At 46.6% G+C, this 16,626-nt stretch overlaps 1 protein-coding gene across 1 annotated transcript in view; it reads left to right on the top strand.

Moving 5' to 3' along the window:
- The first annotated feature begins 3,423 nt into the window (after positions 1-3,423).
- Positions 3,424-16,626, top strand: part of LOC122424048 (apolipoprotein L3-like) — an 87,913-nt gene continuing 74,710 nt past the window's right edge. The window contains exons 1-3 of the mRNA XM_043441695.1: positions 3,424-3,516; positions 3,609-3,807; positions 4,099-4,194. The gene's annotated coding sequence lies outside the window, so the exon portion shown is untranslated. The remainder of the gene's footprint in view (positions 3,517-3,608; positions 3,808-4,098; positions 4,195-16,626) is intronic.

The raw sequence follows: 16,626 nt of genomic DNA on the forward strand, positions 1-16,626 counted from the left end.
AAAAGCATCAATTCAGCACTCAGACTTCTTTATGGTCCAACTCTCACATCTGTACATGACTACTGGAAAAATCGTAGCTTTGACTATAGGGGACTTTGTTGGCAAAGTGATGTCTCTGCTTTTTAATATGCTGTCTAGGTTGGTCATAACTTTTCTTCCAAGAAGCAAATGTCTTTTAATTTCATGGCTGCAGTCACCGTCCACAGTGATTTTGGAGCCCAAGAAAATGAAGTCTGTCACTGTTTCCATTTTATCCCCATCAAGGAGGGCTGCATGATGCCAAATTTTCTCCCCACTCATGGAAGATGGAGGGATGTGGACACAGCAGAGTGGGCCCCAGAGTCTCTGTGAAGGAAGAATTCAGGCAGCTTTCCGCCGAGGTGGGACTGTTGCAGAAGTGAGTTGACACTTGATGCCAGTTGCAGAGGGTCCCCATTGGCCCCGCCAGACTCAGCTCCCTGTGGCTCCTAGGGACTCGGGCCTTGAGCTCACTTCTTCGGACAAGAGATAATTGATGTTTATGACTTATCTCAAGCTAACAGGGAGCATTTATGGAAGGAAAGTGTCATGAATGTTTAACAGTAGGATTCCTGTGTGCTGTTTCCTATCTCTCTTGAGCCCTCTCTTCCTTATCAGTCCATGGCTGGTGAGAGGAGCAGGCAAGCTGCTCCCAGGATAGAGATCAAAGAGATGGGATGCTTGCATAGGATTTCCTTCATTAGCTTTTCCATTTGGTGAAAGGGATTGTTTATGACCCTCTTTTGATATGGATCACATTTTGGCCTTATGGCCTCTATTGCTCCTTGCTTCCTTGGTAACTTGTAATAAAGTCTGATCTCTTGATCTTTAACTGAAGAAGCTACCTTGTATTACAGTATATATACTCTTATAGAATTCAATAAAGCACCCTTGTTCCATCAGAGCTTGGGTCCCTGTGTCTTTCTCTCTCTCTCTCTCTCTATTTCTGGCTGATTCCCTGGAGCGTGAAGACTGGCTGCATAACCCCAACAGGAAAGTACATTTTTAGACTACTGGAAGGTTTAAGGATTTCTCTTCCTCTAAGGAAATGGCATAGTCCAGAAAACAGACCGACCAGCCAGTTTCCCCATTTAGGGGCAAGTCTGAACCTCAGTTTTCCCTGGTGACATAGAGATAGTAAACATTTTCATCACAGGGTTGAGGTAGCTTGCACGATGGTGTGTGTGAAGGTGTTTTACAGACTGTAAAGGGTCCAGGTGCTGCTATGTTTTCCCACAAAGGTTCAGCTTTTTAACAATTTGTTTTAATTTTTGAAAATCATCAAATTACCATTTTACCCACTTTTCAGTGTACAGGTCAGTGGTATTAAGGACATTCACATCATTGTACACCCAGCATCACCATCCATCCACAGAATGTTTTACATCAAAAATGAAACTCTGTACCAATTATATACTAGTACCTCATTCTCCCTCCCCTCCACCCCTGGCAAGCACCAGTGTGCCCCTGATTTTTATGAATTTGACTCCTCTCAGGGCCTCATGTGAGTGGAATCATACAATATTTGTCCTTTGTGACAGGATTTTGTTTTTCTTTCTTTTTTACTTCCTGTGGTAAAATATACACAACATAAAATTTACCACTTAACCATTTTTAAGTGTACACGTGAGTGGTATCAATACATTCATATATTGTGCAGCCATCACCACCATCCATCCCCATAGTCTTTCTTCCTGAAACCTGAGACTCCACTAGACCTTAAATCTGCCTCCCCCTCCCACAGCCCTTGACAACCACGACCCTACTTTCTGTCTTTATCGATTTGCCTACTCTACACCTAATAAAAACAGAAAATACAATCAGTTTCTTGTAATTGTTTTATTTCACTGAACATAATGTCTTCAAGGCACATCCAGGTTGTAGCATGTGTCTGAATTTTCTTCCTTTTAAAATAATTTTTTAAAAAAGAACTTTCTTCCTTTTTTAAGTAATAGTCCGTGGTATGTATAGACAGAATTTTTCTTATATTATTTTTCTTTCTTCCTACTTTGGCTATTGTGACAAGAGCAGCCTGGCAGTGAGTGGCCGAGACCCGTTCCCTTGAGGTCGCCTGTGCTGTCTGCCTGGAGGGCATCCCCTGTGCTCTGCCCCCTGGGGTCCGCCTCCATCAGCAACTCTGATGACTCTAAAGCCGTCTGGTCACATGCTCAGTCTGAAGCTCCCTACTCACTCCTACCGATCCTATAAAAAGGGACGAGGACAGGCAGGTGGGTCGCTGGAGCCATCCTGGGGTGCTTCTCTTGTGATGTTGGGGTTAAGTGGAGCCCAATTTTATCGTCACTGAATCTTTAGGATCTCCAAATGGGTGGTCTCAGCTCATGCCCTGGATTGAAGCCTTGCTGAGTCCTCACCTGATTTGAGTCTGCAGCTCCCGTGGCTGCTCTCCCATGGGCTTGTGTTTATTGAGCCCATGACGGGCTGGCGTCTATTAGGCGTTCTCAGCAGAGGAACTTCATGACAGCTGGACAGAGTCCTCTGGGTTAGCTGAGTTCTGCATATCAGGGAGGTTTTGTTTAACTTCCAGACAAACTCATGCTAGTGGAAGAGAGAAGAATCAGTAGGAGGGAGTTTACTGGGGAAAAAATGATTTAAAAGAAAAAAAAAAAAAGGAACTTTAAACAAGGAGTGACGTTTACAATAGGCAGTGACGACCTTGGTTTGAATCTTGGTGCCTCCCCTGAGTTGCTGGAAGAAAGCCCCCACCTCGCCCCTGCCATCAGCTACCTTGCTGCGCAAATCAAGTCAGATTCCTGGTCTGTGTTCCAGGGTAATTGTAAGACCAAACTGTAGAGTGTGGTCCTCATGGAGTAACACCCATCACTCCTCTGTCCCTCCCTCTAAGATGGGGAAGGTGGCCATGATGACCAGGGCCGTTTTCTGGGGTGAAACAGCCCTGAAGGATGGGCAGGTGTGCCTCCATGGGGGGTCCAGCCCCACTGCTGCCCCTTGTGGTTGGGGCAAAAAAGAAAAGTCCACCAGGACTCTCAGGCTGTAGGACCTTTTCTTCTGTTTCTTTATCTGAAAAATGCAGCCAACACTTCCTAGAGCTGATGTGAGAGTAAAACAGGAAAGGTGTGGACAGAGCCTGCACAGAGCGGGTCTAATGCTCAGCCCTCCATACACTTTGGCTCTTTGCTCAGGAACCAAGCAGAAAATAAGACTGGTTTTCTGTTGTTGATTTTTGAGTTTCCAGATCACTAACCTTCCTATAAAGGTCCTCCATTTCGAGAAAAGAAACTGTACACCTAGAATAATCCAGGGTAGAAAATAGCAGCGTGCTCTCAGCCCTTCCCACACACTTTGCATCCATCCAAATGACCTTGACCACCAAGGCAGGGCCTCTTCAGGCGAGTTGTTGGACCTGAAGGCACTAGTTCTGTGCCTGTCAGCAGGGCCAAGTCTAGAAGGACTTGATCGAAGGAGTGGGGGCAGGCATGAAGAGAGTGGCTGAGGGGTGGCCTTAGGCCCCTCTCCCAGGTACCAAGGGAGCAGAGCAGGGACAGGGGACTCTGCAGGGGAGGTCCTGGAGGGCTTCTCAGAGGAGGTGATGCCAGACTTTGGCTTTGCAGGGTGAGTATGATTTCTCCAGGTTCGATGCAGCAGGTGTCCCTGGCAGAAGGACCTGCATGAACAAGCCCTAGAAGGCACGGTGATGTGACCCTCAGCAGCAGCAGTATGACCAGTATGCAGTGAGGAGCTGGTGTGTTCTGGAACTGTGACACATGCTGGTGGCATGAGGGTGAATAAAGCAGGCAGGATGGTGAACAGGTGGGTGGGGAGGGCTGAGGGGGTGGAGAGACGGCCATGGGGTGGGGCAGTGGTTGGCCAAGGGACTCACAGTGTGTTGGTGGCAGGTCACCTTCAAGGAGCCGAGGCAGGGTGGGCTGTGTCAGAAGGACGTGGGATGTCAGGGCTGGGCTTGTTTCTCTAAGGGGGCAGTAGGAGGGTGGGAATAGTTCTGGGCGGGGCCTGGTGGACAGAGTGATGGTAACTTGAGCCACTCAGAAGTGAGGGTTTCGCTTTCCCTTCTGGTTCTCCAAATATATCTGGGACCACAAGGTGTGCGAGGTTTGTTGCAGAGACAGAAGGCGGCTGCATCTGCAGAGCTGAGAACAACTGGATCTTGTTCACACTCAGCCAGAGGAAGACTCCTAGGTAAGCAGGGGGTGGGTAGGACCCCCGCCCATCTCCCCATCCTCAGGATGACTGTCTGAGCAAAGGGTGATCTCACTACAGAAGGGAAACGGAAGCTCAGGGAGATGAGGTCATGGCCCGAGGCACAGGTTAAGCAGGGGCAGAGCCTGGATGTGGACTCAGGTGTGTCTGTGTTCCTACAAAAGCTTTCCTAAACCAAGATGACATAGAGTATAGGCAATGTAGGTCTCACATTGCAGTTTACTGGCAGAGGGTGTTCTGGAAAGTGCAGGATGCCCATAAATGGAAACACTCAGAAATGTGATGACACTGTCTATCAGAAAGAACTTTTATCAAGACAGACAAGGAAAACAAATCTAAGTACTCCACCACAGGTAAAAGAAGTGTGGTGCTGTGTTTTCACGAAGCTGGTTGCTTCATGTCCCAGTAATGGGTCCCATACCTCATATTGTAGCCAGGCTGTGCCCGGGAGGGTGGAGGGAGCCCCCGAGGCCCTGGAGCAGGAGGAGCAGCAGAGAAGAGACAGGGCACCTGCCCAGTGCTGGGAGCTGCAGGAAATCCACACAAACAGACCTGCAACAAGGAAAGTGCAAGATTCCAGTGGGGCTTGAAGAGGAACTGGGGGAGGCAGCAGGGGGAGGAGGCTTTGGAGTGGGAACTCTAATTACAGGTAACATTTCACCTGGTGAGGCAGGTGGGGCAAGGCATTGCAGGGGGAGGAGCAACCTGAGCGAAGGCCTGAAGGCTGGGGGGAATCAGAGTCCAGGGAGCTGGGAGTCCTCCAGGCCCCTGGACCAGGCCCTGTAGAGTCAGGAGGGTGAGGAAGACAGAAGTAGGAGCATCAGGAGGGCCTGGTGATCAGGAGGGTGAGGAGGACAGGAGGAGGAGCATCAGGAGGGCCTGGTGATTGGCTAAGGACTCTGAATCTGACCCTGCCTTTACCCCTCCTATCCCTGCCCATAGAGTATGCGCTGTACCACATGGAGGGAGACGTTTGGTAGAATCTCTGACTGCCCACATGGAGGGGAGGGCTCTGTGTCTGGCCATGCAGTTGGGCAGGGACAGGCTTCCCCATAGTCCTCCCTTTTCCCAGAAATAGCCTTTCCAGGAAGTGACCTGGAGGCTAAAAGAGGAAGACACTCACAATAGAAATCCGTCAGAAGGGAGCACTGCCCAACATCTACACCCAGCTGAGGCCCAAGACAAGGGTCAGGACCAGGACGAGAATGGGAGGGAAGGACAGAAGGATAAGTCAAGGGTCATGATGCATTTACAATTCTTTGGCCTCATCCAGGAGCTGGCCCTTCTGCTGGAGCCCTCCTCTTCTTTCTGGCTTGAATTTTCCTTCTCATGTTTCATGACTTCAATTGGCTGCCCTGGCTCCTGGGGTCCTGCAGCTTTGAGGCAGAGAAGGAGGCAGGGGAGCAGCCAGCTCTCCTCTCCCATCTGCTTGGAGGCAGGCCTCCTCTGTGAATACTCTCCCATCCACAAGGTCGGTGCCTCTAGCCTCTGCCACCAGGCACACTCGCTAGTGGACAAGCTGATGGTTACTCTTCCTGAGGGACAACCCTGGGCATCACAGAGAGAAGGTGCTAGAAAGATAGATCCTAGGATGGGGCTTAGGGGAGGGGATTTGGGGGAGGCTCTAAAGACATGGGGCAACTCTAGATTGGGTGCTGCCGAGAACTGGGGTCAGCATGAGTCTCAGTAACTCCATCTTTGGAGTTGGGGACCAGAGCGAGGATAAAGTTGCAATTGGTAGAGAAGGAGCAGTCATGCTTTACAACCAAGGGAGGGGTGTTTCCTTGGTGGTGGTGCAGTGATGCGTGTTTGCTCTCTTCTTCACTCCTGCTCTCGGGGTGACTCTGTGTGAAGTTGGAGTTTTGTGAGAGCCTTTACATCCAAGAGACAAAGAACATCACCCTGTGTTGATACCAGGCCAGCTTTGGGATGTCAGGGGTTCTTTCTTTCTCAATCCTTTATAAACATTCATGTGAATAAACAGAATGGAATATCCCCTCAGACTTCAAGACTGCTCTTCTTATTAAATTTATTTCATAACAAAATATTTCCTATTATACCTTCTCTTCTTTACATCATGAAAAGAAAAGAAAGAAAGATACCAGCTCAGTCCTGTCCAACTCTTTGTAGCCTCATGAACTGTAGCCCACCAGGCTCCTCTCCATGGGATTTCCTAGGCAACAATACTTGAATGGGTTGCTGTTTTTTTTTTTTTTTTGGGTTGCTGTTTTGCCCGATGTCCGAATCCCCGAGCGGGAAGAGAGAAGGCTTCTAAGACAATGCAATTTGCAAAAAAAAGGGAAGTTTATTACTGACTCGAGTCAGGGCTTTTTGCCGCAACCAATGCAGTGGTGCAGGGTCAGAAAAAAGCCCCGAGCCCCAGCTCTTACATAAATTTATAGGGTGAACATAAGCAGTTGGTAGCTGGCTTAAGCAGATTGGTTACATGTTTGCAAAGCAATTTTATTGGTACAAACTTTCACGGGCTTTTTTCAAACCTGGGCGTTCGCGGGCTTTTCAGCTCTCCCTTTGTTTCTTACTGGGCACATATTGACTGGCTGGCTCCAGGTTACCTGATGGGGGCGGGGAATCCCACCATTTCAGGGAAAACCGAAACCCAGGTCCGGGCCGCCTGCCAGCCCCGGCAGCTCCACAGTTGCCATTTTCTTCTCCAGGGGATCTTCCCGACTCAGGCACTGAACCCACATCTCTTGCATTTTTCATCTCCTGCATTACCACTAGTGCAGTTTTTAAACTTTATGTCTCCCTTTTTGGCCACACTTTAAAGTCCTCTCATTTGATTATTATTATGAACTCATGGCCTTTCACAGACTCAACAAGGCCCAATGAAATATATTTATAGTAACATTACCTTTTATTATTATTATTATTTTTACTGTTATATGCGGGTGCCCACTTCTCTGATCATCTTCAAGAGCACCCTTGCCTCTACAGGAGCAGAGAAGCCAGCCTGTGGGTATCACCTCCCCTGCAAGGGATCTTCCTTCCTTTGATGGACAGAAGCCCATGGGTGCACATGTGGGTGGGAAAGATGCTGCTGGACAATATCTGTTTAAGGTCAAGTTCACGCTCATTATTCTAGTTTCACCCTGTTTTCATGCCTACTTTTCTAGAGAACTTGGTTTCATCAACACGAACGTGCCTCCTACAATAACAGTTGTCACAGCAAGAGTCACAGATTTCTTATTGGCACTTAATTCAACTGCTTCCATCATCTTTAAGGTGGTGATGCTAGAAACCATTCATTCTTGTGGGTTACTGAATACGATAAAGTGACTTCTGCTGTCTTAGGGCTTCCCTGGTAGCTCAGACAGGAAAGCGTCTGCCTGCAATGTGGGAGACCTGGGCTCGATCCCTGGGTGGGGAAGAGTCCCTGGAGAAGGAAATGGCAACCCACTCCAGTACTCTTGGCTGGAAAATTCCATGGATGGGGGAAGCTGGTAGGTTATAGTCCATGGGATTGCAAAGAGTCGGACACAACTGAGCACCTTCACCAGTAGCTGTCTTGGAGTTAAAACAATAAAAAATCCTAAGTGCATATGGTTAAAAACATCAATTTGTACAAAGGGTTCTACTCATTCCTTCCCAAGGAAAAGCTATTTCTTTCAGTTCAGTTCAGTCGCTCAGTCGTGTCCAACTCTTTGCAACCCCATGGACTGCAGCACGCCAGCCTCCCTGTCCATCACCAACTCCCAGAGTTTACTCAAACTCAGGTCCATTGAGTTGGTGATGCCATCCAACCATCCCATCCTCTGTCTTCCCCTTCTCCTCCTGTCTTCAATCTTTTCCAGCATCAGGGTCTTTTCCAATGAGTCAGTTCTTCTCATCAGGTGGCCAAAGTATTAGAGTTTTAGCTTCAGCATAGTCCTTCCAATGAATATTCAGGACTGACTTCCTTTAGGATGGACTGGCTGGATCTCCTTGCAGTCCAGGGGACTCTCAAGAGTCTTCTCCATCACCACAATTCAAAAGCATCAATTCTTCGGAGCTCAGCTTTCCTTATAGTCCAACATCTCACATTGAAAGAACCATAGCCTTGACTAGATGGACCTTTGTTGGCAAAGTAATGTCTTTGCTTGTAAATATGCTGTCTAGGTTGGTCGTAACTTTTCTTCCAAGGATCAAGCGTCTTTTAATTTCACGGCTGCAGTCACCATCTGCAGTGATTTTGGAGCCCAACAAAATAAAGTCTGTCACTGTTTCCATTGCTTGCCCATCTATTTCCCATGAAGTGATGGGACCAGATGCCATGATCTTAGTTTTCTGAATGTTGTTTCAAGCCAACTTTCTCACTCTCCTCTTTCACTTTCGTCAAGAGGCTCTTGAGTTCTTCTTTGCTTTCTGCCATAAGGGTGGTGTCATCTGCATATCTGAGGTTCTTGATATTTCTCCTGGCAATCTTGATTCCAGCTTGTGCTTCATCTAGCCCAGCATTTCTCATGATGTACTCTGCATATATGTTAATTAACCGGGGTGACAATATACAGCCTCGACTCACTCTTTTTCTGATTTGGAACCAGTCTGTTTTTCCATGTCCAGTTCTAACTGTTGCTTCCTGACCTGCATACAGATTTCTCAGGAGTCAGGTCAGGTGGTCTGGTATTCCCATCTTTTAAGAATTTTTCACAGTTTGTTGTGATCCACACAGTCAAAGGCTTTGGCATAATCAATATAGCAGGAGTGGATGTTATTCTGGAACTCTTGCTTTTTCAATGATCCAGCAGATGTTGGCAATTTGATCTCTGGTTCCTCTGCCTTTTCTAAATCCAGCTATTTCTTTAGATAGTTGATCAAGGTCTTTAAATTATATTTGGAGAAGGAAATGGCAACACACTCCACTATTCTTGCCAGGAGAATTCCATAGATAGAAGAGCCAGGTGGGCCACAGTCCAAGGGCTCACAAAGGTGTCAGACACAGTGAGTGACTAACACACACACAAAAGTTGATATTACAACCTTGGGAGGTGGAATCATGTGAGAATGTGCTCAGGATACAGGAATCTGGACTTGAATTCTGACTCTAGCACTAGCTGTGTGGTTTGAGTAAATTACTTAACCTCTCTGAGTTTCAGTTTCCTTTCTTATAGGATTATTGTGAGAACTAAAAGTAAGTGAATTCATACCAAGCAATTGGAAAGGTGCCTGGTGCATAGTGGGGTGTCATCAACCACAATCGCTAATTAGTATTAGGTATTGCATTTTTCATTTTTTTGACTTAAAAATTTGTATACTATTTATTTATTTCTTACTAGGAAAAATAAGGATTTCATTTATTTTTATACTTTTTTATACCCTTCCCCATCTTCTGCTTGTATCATTATTTCTCTAATTTTGTATCCTCTATTAGGAAGCGTTGCACTTGTAAACATTTTATTTACATATTTATTTGTTACACTTTCAACTGGAGCTACTATTTCTTTACTCCTAGCTTTGTAAACAATGCTTCCTTTCAGAGCTTCAGCTCCCAAGTTCTAGAAGTGTATTTTAATTTTTATACTGAGTAAACCAAATTGATAAATATTATATATATCAACAATACTTCAGTTTTAAAACAGCATCCAAAATAACCAAAATGGGAAAACCAGGACATGGACATACATTAATTTACCTTAGATTTTTTTAAAAAAACATCAAGAAGAGAGTTTACATATTTGTGACATTTTAATACTTTTTTTTAGAACTCAGTTCAGTTCACTTCAGTCGCTCAGTCCTGTCCGACTACTGCGACTCCATGAATCACAGCACACCAGGCCTCCCTGTCCATCACCAACTCCTGGAGTTTACTCAAACTCATGTCCATCGAGTCAGTGGTGCCATCCAGCCATCTCATCCTCCGTTGTCCCCTTCTCTTCCTGCCCCCAATCCCTCCCAGCATCAGGGTCTTTTCCAACGAGTCAACTCTTCACATAAGGTGGCCAAAGTATTGGAGTTTCAGCTTCAGCATCAGTCCTTCCAGTGGACACCCAGGACTCATCTCCTTTAGGATGGACTGGTTGCATCTCCTTGCAGTCCAAGGGACTCTCAAGAGTCTTCTCCAACACCACAGTTCAAAAGCATCATTTCTTCGGAGCTCAGCTTTCTTCACAGTCCAACTCTCACATCCATATATGACCACTGGAAAAACCATAGCCTTGACTAGACGGACCTTTGTTGGCAAACTAATGTCTCTGCTTTTTAATATGCTATCTAGATTGGTCATACCTTTCCTTCCAAGGAGTAAGCGTCTTTTAATTTCATGGCTGCAATCACCATCTGCAGTGATTTTGAACTTATACCAAATAGCTGCACATGCTTCTGGGAAGACCTTTAGTTTTTCCTGATGTTTCTAATTGGCTTCATTTTCACCCTTGCACTGTTTATCTTCAACATTTGCTCCATTTCTTTACAACTGTGCCTCATGTGATACCGAGTCCCCTGTCCCCACAGACTCTGGACTTCTTATCCCTTTCTGGGCTGGTTTCTCTCTAGGTCTGCTGTGCGTCCAGCTGGGATCCTTGGATTTCCTTCCCACTGAGTTGATGTTCCTGATTCCTGGATCCCACATCTATCTCTTTCATGGGTTTCCTTTATTTTCTTCCTTAATTAAACAAACACATAATCTAATTTTTTCCTGCATCTCATTCTCAAGTAATTTCTAAAGGTCTGGTGAAGACTGAAGGCTGCTGTGACTATGGGATGGGATGTGGGGTTGGTGAGTTTGTCCCCTGCTCTCCCCTCGGCCTCCTCTCATCTTGCCCCCTCTCTGGGGCTCTGCCCAGCAGACAATCCTTCTCTCCTGTGAACACGCTCCCTGTTTCTCTCCCTCTACTGCACTCCTCTTTATTCAGCTATCACTTCTCCACCCAGTGAGTCTTCAAACATTTGTTGAACACTCTGGTCTCCTGTTGCCCCCATGCTTGATTTTATTAACAGCAAAGGAAGAAGAGGGAGGTTATGGTTCTTGACCCGGTGAGTGGGGTGGCCAGTCTACCAGGGGCAAGACTTCTGACCTTGGCCAAATCATATAACTTCTGTACTTCAGCTTCCTTATGTGTAGATGGGTATACAATGTACACATATCAAATGTTAATGGAATAACATACAAGTTATTATATGTAAAGTTTCAGAGCCAACACCAATGCAGAGCAATGACCACAAACACAAGTCACTCTTATCCACGGCTGTTATTATACCTGTAAGTACCTTTACTATCATTTCAGTCAGGTCTCAGGAGGAGGAGTTGACAAAGGCTCTTTTGCTTTCTTAAAAGAGTAGCTAAATGTAATCAACATCTGCTTTCCTTCTTCTTCTCCCATGGCAAGATAATCACATGCAGAACCAAAATAAAATTTTTATATACAAAGACCTGAGCTTTTTTATTTTTTTAAAGACCACTGAGAATGGGAAAGTCTGAAAGGATGTACATTCTCATATATTATGAGTGCAAACATAAATTATGACAGTTTGTTTGCATAACAGTGTGGCTCTAGGTATGAAAATGTTTTAGGTATTGATGCCTTGTGATTTAGTAATTGTACTTCTAGAAATAGCTTAAGGAAACAGTCTCAAATGTGAGTCAAGTTTAATACAAGGAGAGTGTTCTTTATTATTTACACAAGGTATTAGAGACAACCTAAAGTCCAATAGTCAGGGGAGGACAGCAGAGAGGACAGGGCACCATTCGGGGTCCTCAGCCAGGCAGGGCAGGGATACAGGAAGTGCGGTGAGGCTGGTGGGACTCCAGGCCCTTGTGAGATAAAGGCTCTTGCAGAAGCAAGAAGACCTGGGCTGTCGGAGTTGCACCACCAGGAACTTTGTCAAGGCAGACTTGAGCCTTGGGGCAAGACATCACTTTGGAATGAGAAGAGTCATTTACCATTAAACATATATCCGCAAGTAATTATTTTCATGTATTAAATGGAATAGAGCATAGTCATCACAAACTGGAATCTGGATCAGAAAGACTTGGGTTGAAGTCCAGGCTCTGGCACCAGTGTGAAAAACCGGGCTGACCCAAAGTTAGATTAGTTTCAGGAGCCTGCACGTCATAGACACTGGATCAACATCACCTATTGCCAGTTAGTAACAGAGTTGCTCCAACCTCATGTAACTTCCAGACTATTCCTTCCTATCTGTCCGTCCGTTTCTGGTTTTATTACTCCTATAACTTCACAGATGGCTGTCTCCTCTGTGATTATTTTTCTCCTCATACCCCAACAGGATAACAGGACTATGACTTGGAGGAAGTTGGATGGAGATGAGGAACTTTCCCTGACTAGTGACCTACAGAGCCCAGGAGACAGAGAACTATGCTGGGTTAAGTCCCCGGTGGCACTGGTGGCCATCCCAGAGGACCCATCAGAGACCTCACCACTCCCTGTTCCCTGCAGGCACTGCTCACTCGTGATTGAGTCCACATTCTGTTCTCTCTTCCCCAAGAGTGAGGTCACACCTCCTTCAAGCCTGACAGAAACAAGGAGCTGAAGGGAGATCTCTGAGACCCTGCTGCTGCCATCATGAGCTCAGAAAATCTCAGAGACCTCTCAGGTAGGCAGCTGCCTCTTTTCTGGCCAGTTCCTACTTGTGACCCAGAATTGAGGGTGGTTCCTCCAGGCAGAGTTAACATACACAGGAATCAAGAACCAAGAAGAGGATGGATAAGCATCCTGGAGCCCCCCAGAGGGGCCACATGGAGTTCCCCCAACAGGGGTGTGTCCACAGAGCCTCTTTCCCAGCCCTCTCCTTGGGGACCCACTTGCTAGGTGCTCACTGCCCTCTAGCAAGTGACTCAGAAGTGAGGCCAGGACAGCCCATGGGGAGGGGGACAGCAGAGGGAGTTCCCAGGGCCAAATGGGGCAGTGAGAGGAGGTCCCCCAGGGTCCCTGGAGCTCCTCCTGCCCTCTCCCTGGCCCAGCCTCCTCCTGCTCCCAGACCCTGGGGCATCACCACAGACACCATTCCTGCAGCTCTCACCCTGCTGCTCACCCAGCGACTCTGCAAGAGTCCGCGGACAGTGAAATGAACCCTAGTCTACCTGTGCCACCTCCCACCTGGAGGGGAAGGGTGACGGGGTTGTTCACAGGATCACATCTGTGTCCACCCCTCCTCCACCTGGCTGATCCCCTCCCCTGCCCATCCTGAGTGTCTCTGATTAGGATCCTCTCACATAGCAGTCTCACTCAGCGATAGGTGGTCCTAAACCCTTTTTAGAATGAGATCACATTGGTTTACAATGTTTTATAAGTTCATGCGAACAGCACTGGACTTCTCCTTCTGTGTGTGCTGCGGTGTGCTGCTGCAGCCTCTGCTTAGCTGCCCAGTTGTTGTTGACGCTTTGTGACCCCCAGGACTGCAGCCCACCAGGCCCCTCTGTCCATGGGGTTCTCCTGGGAAGGATATTGGAGTGGGTTGCCATGCTCTCCTCCAGCTGCAGCGTACTCACCACCAAAACTTAGTTGGAAAAATCCCTATTCGCAGAATGAAGAAATCACAGGAGTTTAAAATAAGGAGGATTCAAAGTCATGTCTAAGAAGTGTCTGACACTTGACCTTGGGTTCCACCACTGAGCTTCCTGCTCACTGGCCTTGGGCTGTCACTTCTCCTGTCTGAGTCTCACTTTCTTCTTCTGTGAAATAAAAATAATGCCTCTCTGTGTTCATGTACCAGGAAACAATCTTACGTCGCGTCCCAGCCCCCCATATATACCTGTGTGTTACCTGAAATTCCGTAACCTCTAGATCCCTGAAATCACACAGGGATTTTGGTACCTCATTTGAGCAGTGATCTTGCCCTGTACTGATCTGAGGTTAATTATTTTCATTATGTTCTTTATCCCATTTAATGTGAATATTCTTTTGTTTCACTGCCAAAACTCAAAAGCATGCATTTGCAGCATGCTGCCAGTCTCTGCTAGAAGTGGTAACTCACAAACACACAGGCCTGTATTCTCTCTCTTTGTGTGTGTGCAAGTGCTCATCTGTTCAGTCCTGTTCAATTCTGTGTGACCTCATGGACTGTAGCCTGCCAGGCTCCTCTGTTCGTGGGATTTTCCAGCAAGAATACTGGGAGTGGATTGCCATCTCCTATTCCAGGGGATCTTCCCAACCCAGGGACTGAACCCATGACTCCTGTGTCTCCTGCATTGGCAGGCCAATTCTTTACCACTGTACCACCTAGAAAGCCCTCGTTCTCTTTCTAAACATTGCAATTGTAGATTCCTGAAGACATCTAAATCCTAGGATTAGATAATGATTTCTGGAGGTTTGGAAGTCCAAGATCATCAAAGTAGTGGTGGTTTCAGATGAGACCGCTCCACATGGCTTGCAAATCCTAACTGCCCTCTAACTGTGTCCTCACATGGCCTTTCCTCTGGAGGAGGGCAGAGGAAGAGAGAGAATCGGTGTGCATAGTCACTCAGTCGTATCCAACTCTTTGAGACCACATAGACTGCAGCCCGCCAGGCTCCTCTGTCCATGGGATTCTCCAGGCATGAATACTGTAGTGGGTTGCCATGCTCTTCTCCAGGGGATCTGGAGGTTCAATGCAGGGATTGAACCCAGGTTTCTCTGGCATTGCAGGCAGATTCCTTACCATCTGAGCCACCAGGGAAGCCCTCTGCAGGGGAACATCCTGACCCAGGGATCGAACCTGGGTCTCTTGCATTCACAGGAGGATTCTTTACCACTGAGCCACCTCTCCTACGTGAGAATCTGGTCTCTTCTTTTCTTATAAGGACAATGATCGTATTGGATTCAGGCCTCACACTTATGACTTCATTTTACCTCAATTGCCTCCTTAAAGGCCCAATCTTCAAATACAGTCACTGGAGGTTAAAGCTTCAACATATGAATTGGGGGGTGAGGGCGGGAAGAGCAGGTCCATCCATGCCCCAGGTGACTCTACCAACAGTGCCCAGGTGATCACTCCTCAGGAAGATGAATTTTAACAATTTATACTAAATAGCATTTTTTTAAAAGAATTGTTCTAGAATTTATTGCAGTTACCATTTTATGATAACAAGAGCAGATCATTTTTAAGGCATCAACTGTGTTTATTAATTTAAATAAAAATATATGATCCCTGTCACACAGAGATACAATTTTGAAAGGTTACTTCTGTGAGCTGAGTGAATCCAGTATCCTTGGCCTCTAAGGAGAAGACTTCAATCTGGAGGCAGAGACAAGGCTGGATCACTCAGAGTTTTTTGTAGTAGAGTTTCATTAAACTGTAAATGGGGTAGAGAAAGCTTCTAAGATAGACTTCAGAAGGGGACAGAAAGAGTGTCCCCTTGCTAGTTTTTAGCAAGGCGTTATATACCTGATCAGTTCAGTCAGTCAGTTCAGTGGCTCAGTTGTGTCCGACTCTTTGCGACCCCATGAATCGCAGCACGCCAGGCCTCCCTGTCTATCACCAACTCCCGGAGTTTACTCAAACTCATGTCCATCGAGTCGGTGATGCCATCCAGCCATCTCATCCTCTGTCATCGCCTTCTCCTCCTGCCCCCAGTCCCTCCCAGCATCAGAGTCTTTTCCAATGAGTCAACTCTTCGCATGAGGTGGCCAAAGTATTGGAGTTTCAGCATATACCTGATAGCAAGCTGCTAATCAGATTTTAAAAATGCCTCAGACAGAGAGTGTTGCACCAGGCTCCTCTCCCGCAATATGCATTGTGGATAGAATGGCACAAGGGGGACTCACCTCTGGCCATAAAACAATTGACATGAATCTTGAAGAAAGGCAGATTTCCAAGAAAATGAATAGCTTCATTAACACAGCTAAAGAAAAACATTTCCATGAGAAAGACACGTTGGTTAGCTCAAGGTTTGAGAAAAAGTTAAGTTCAGGGGGCACCAGGTGGCATCATGGCAACACAGGATTACAAGGAACCTTTTAATCTCATGTAGATAAGGGGGAAAAAAACGTCTGCCACTAGCAGTTTATTTCCTCCTGCCACTTGGGGACCCCGGTCCTTCCCCCCTGTCTGTTATCCTTTATTTCCCCCCTTTTCATTTAGGAGAATATGGCTACTAGGGAAAAGGGGTGGTAATTCTGTTCAGACTGCTTCGAGATGGCCAGGGACACAGACCCTAAATTGTTGAGGCAGCATGTTCTGCTTACCCTCATATTGAGGATCTTTGAACCAGGAGGCCCCAAGTAATAGTTGGAGAAGGCTCTGGCACTTGGAGGAGCTTGAACAACCATTTGTAATGTAAAAGCCTTCATCCAGCCAGAAACAAGTTGAATCAATCAATATATATATATTTGGAAACTATGCACCTGATGTTGTAAGTCACTTCATCATGTATGACTCTTTGCAACCCTGGGTACTGTATGTAGCCAGCCAGGCTCCTCTGTCCATGGGATTCTCCAGGCATGAATACTGGAGTGGGTTGCCATTCCCTTCTCCAAGGGA

Source organism: Cervus canadensis, chromosome 21 (assembly GCF_019320065.1).
Source record: "Cervus canadensis isolate Bull #8, Minnesota chromosome 21, ASM1932006v1, whole genome shotgun sequence".
Classification (NCBI taxonomy): Eukaryota; Metazoa; Chordata; class Mammalia; order Artiodactyla; family Cervidae; genus Cervus; species Cervus canadensis.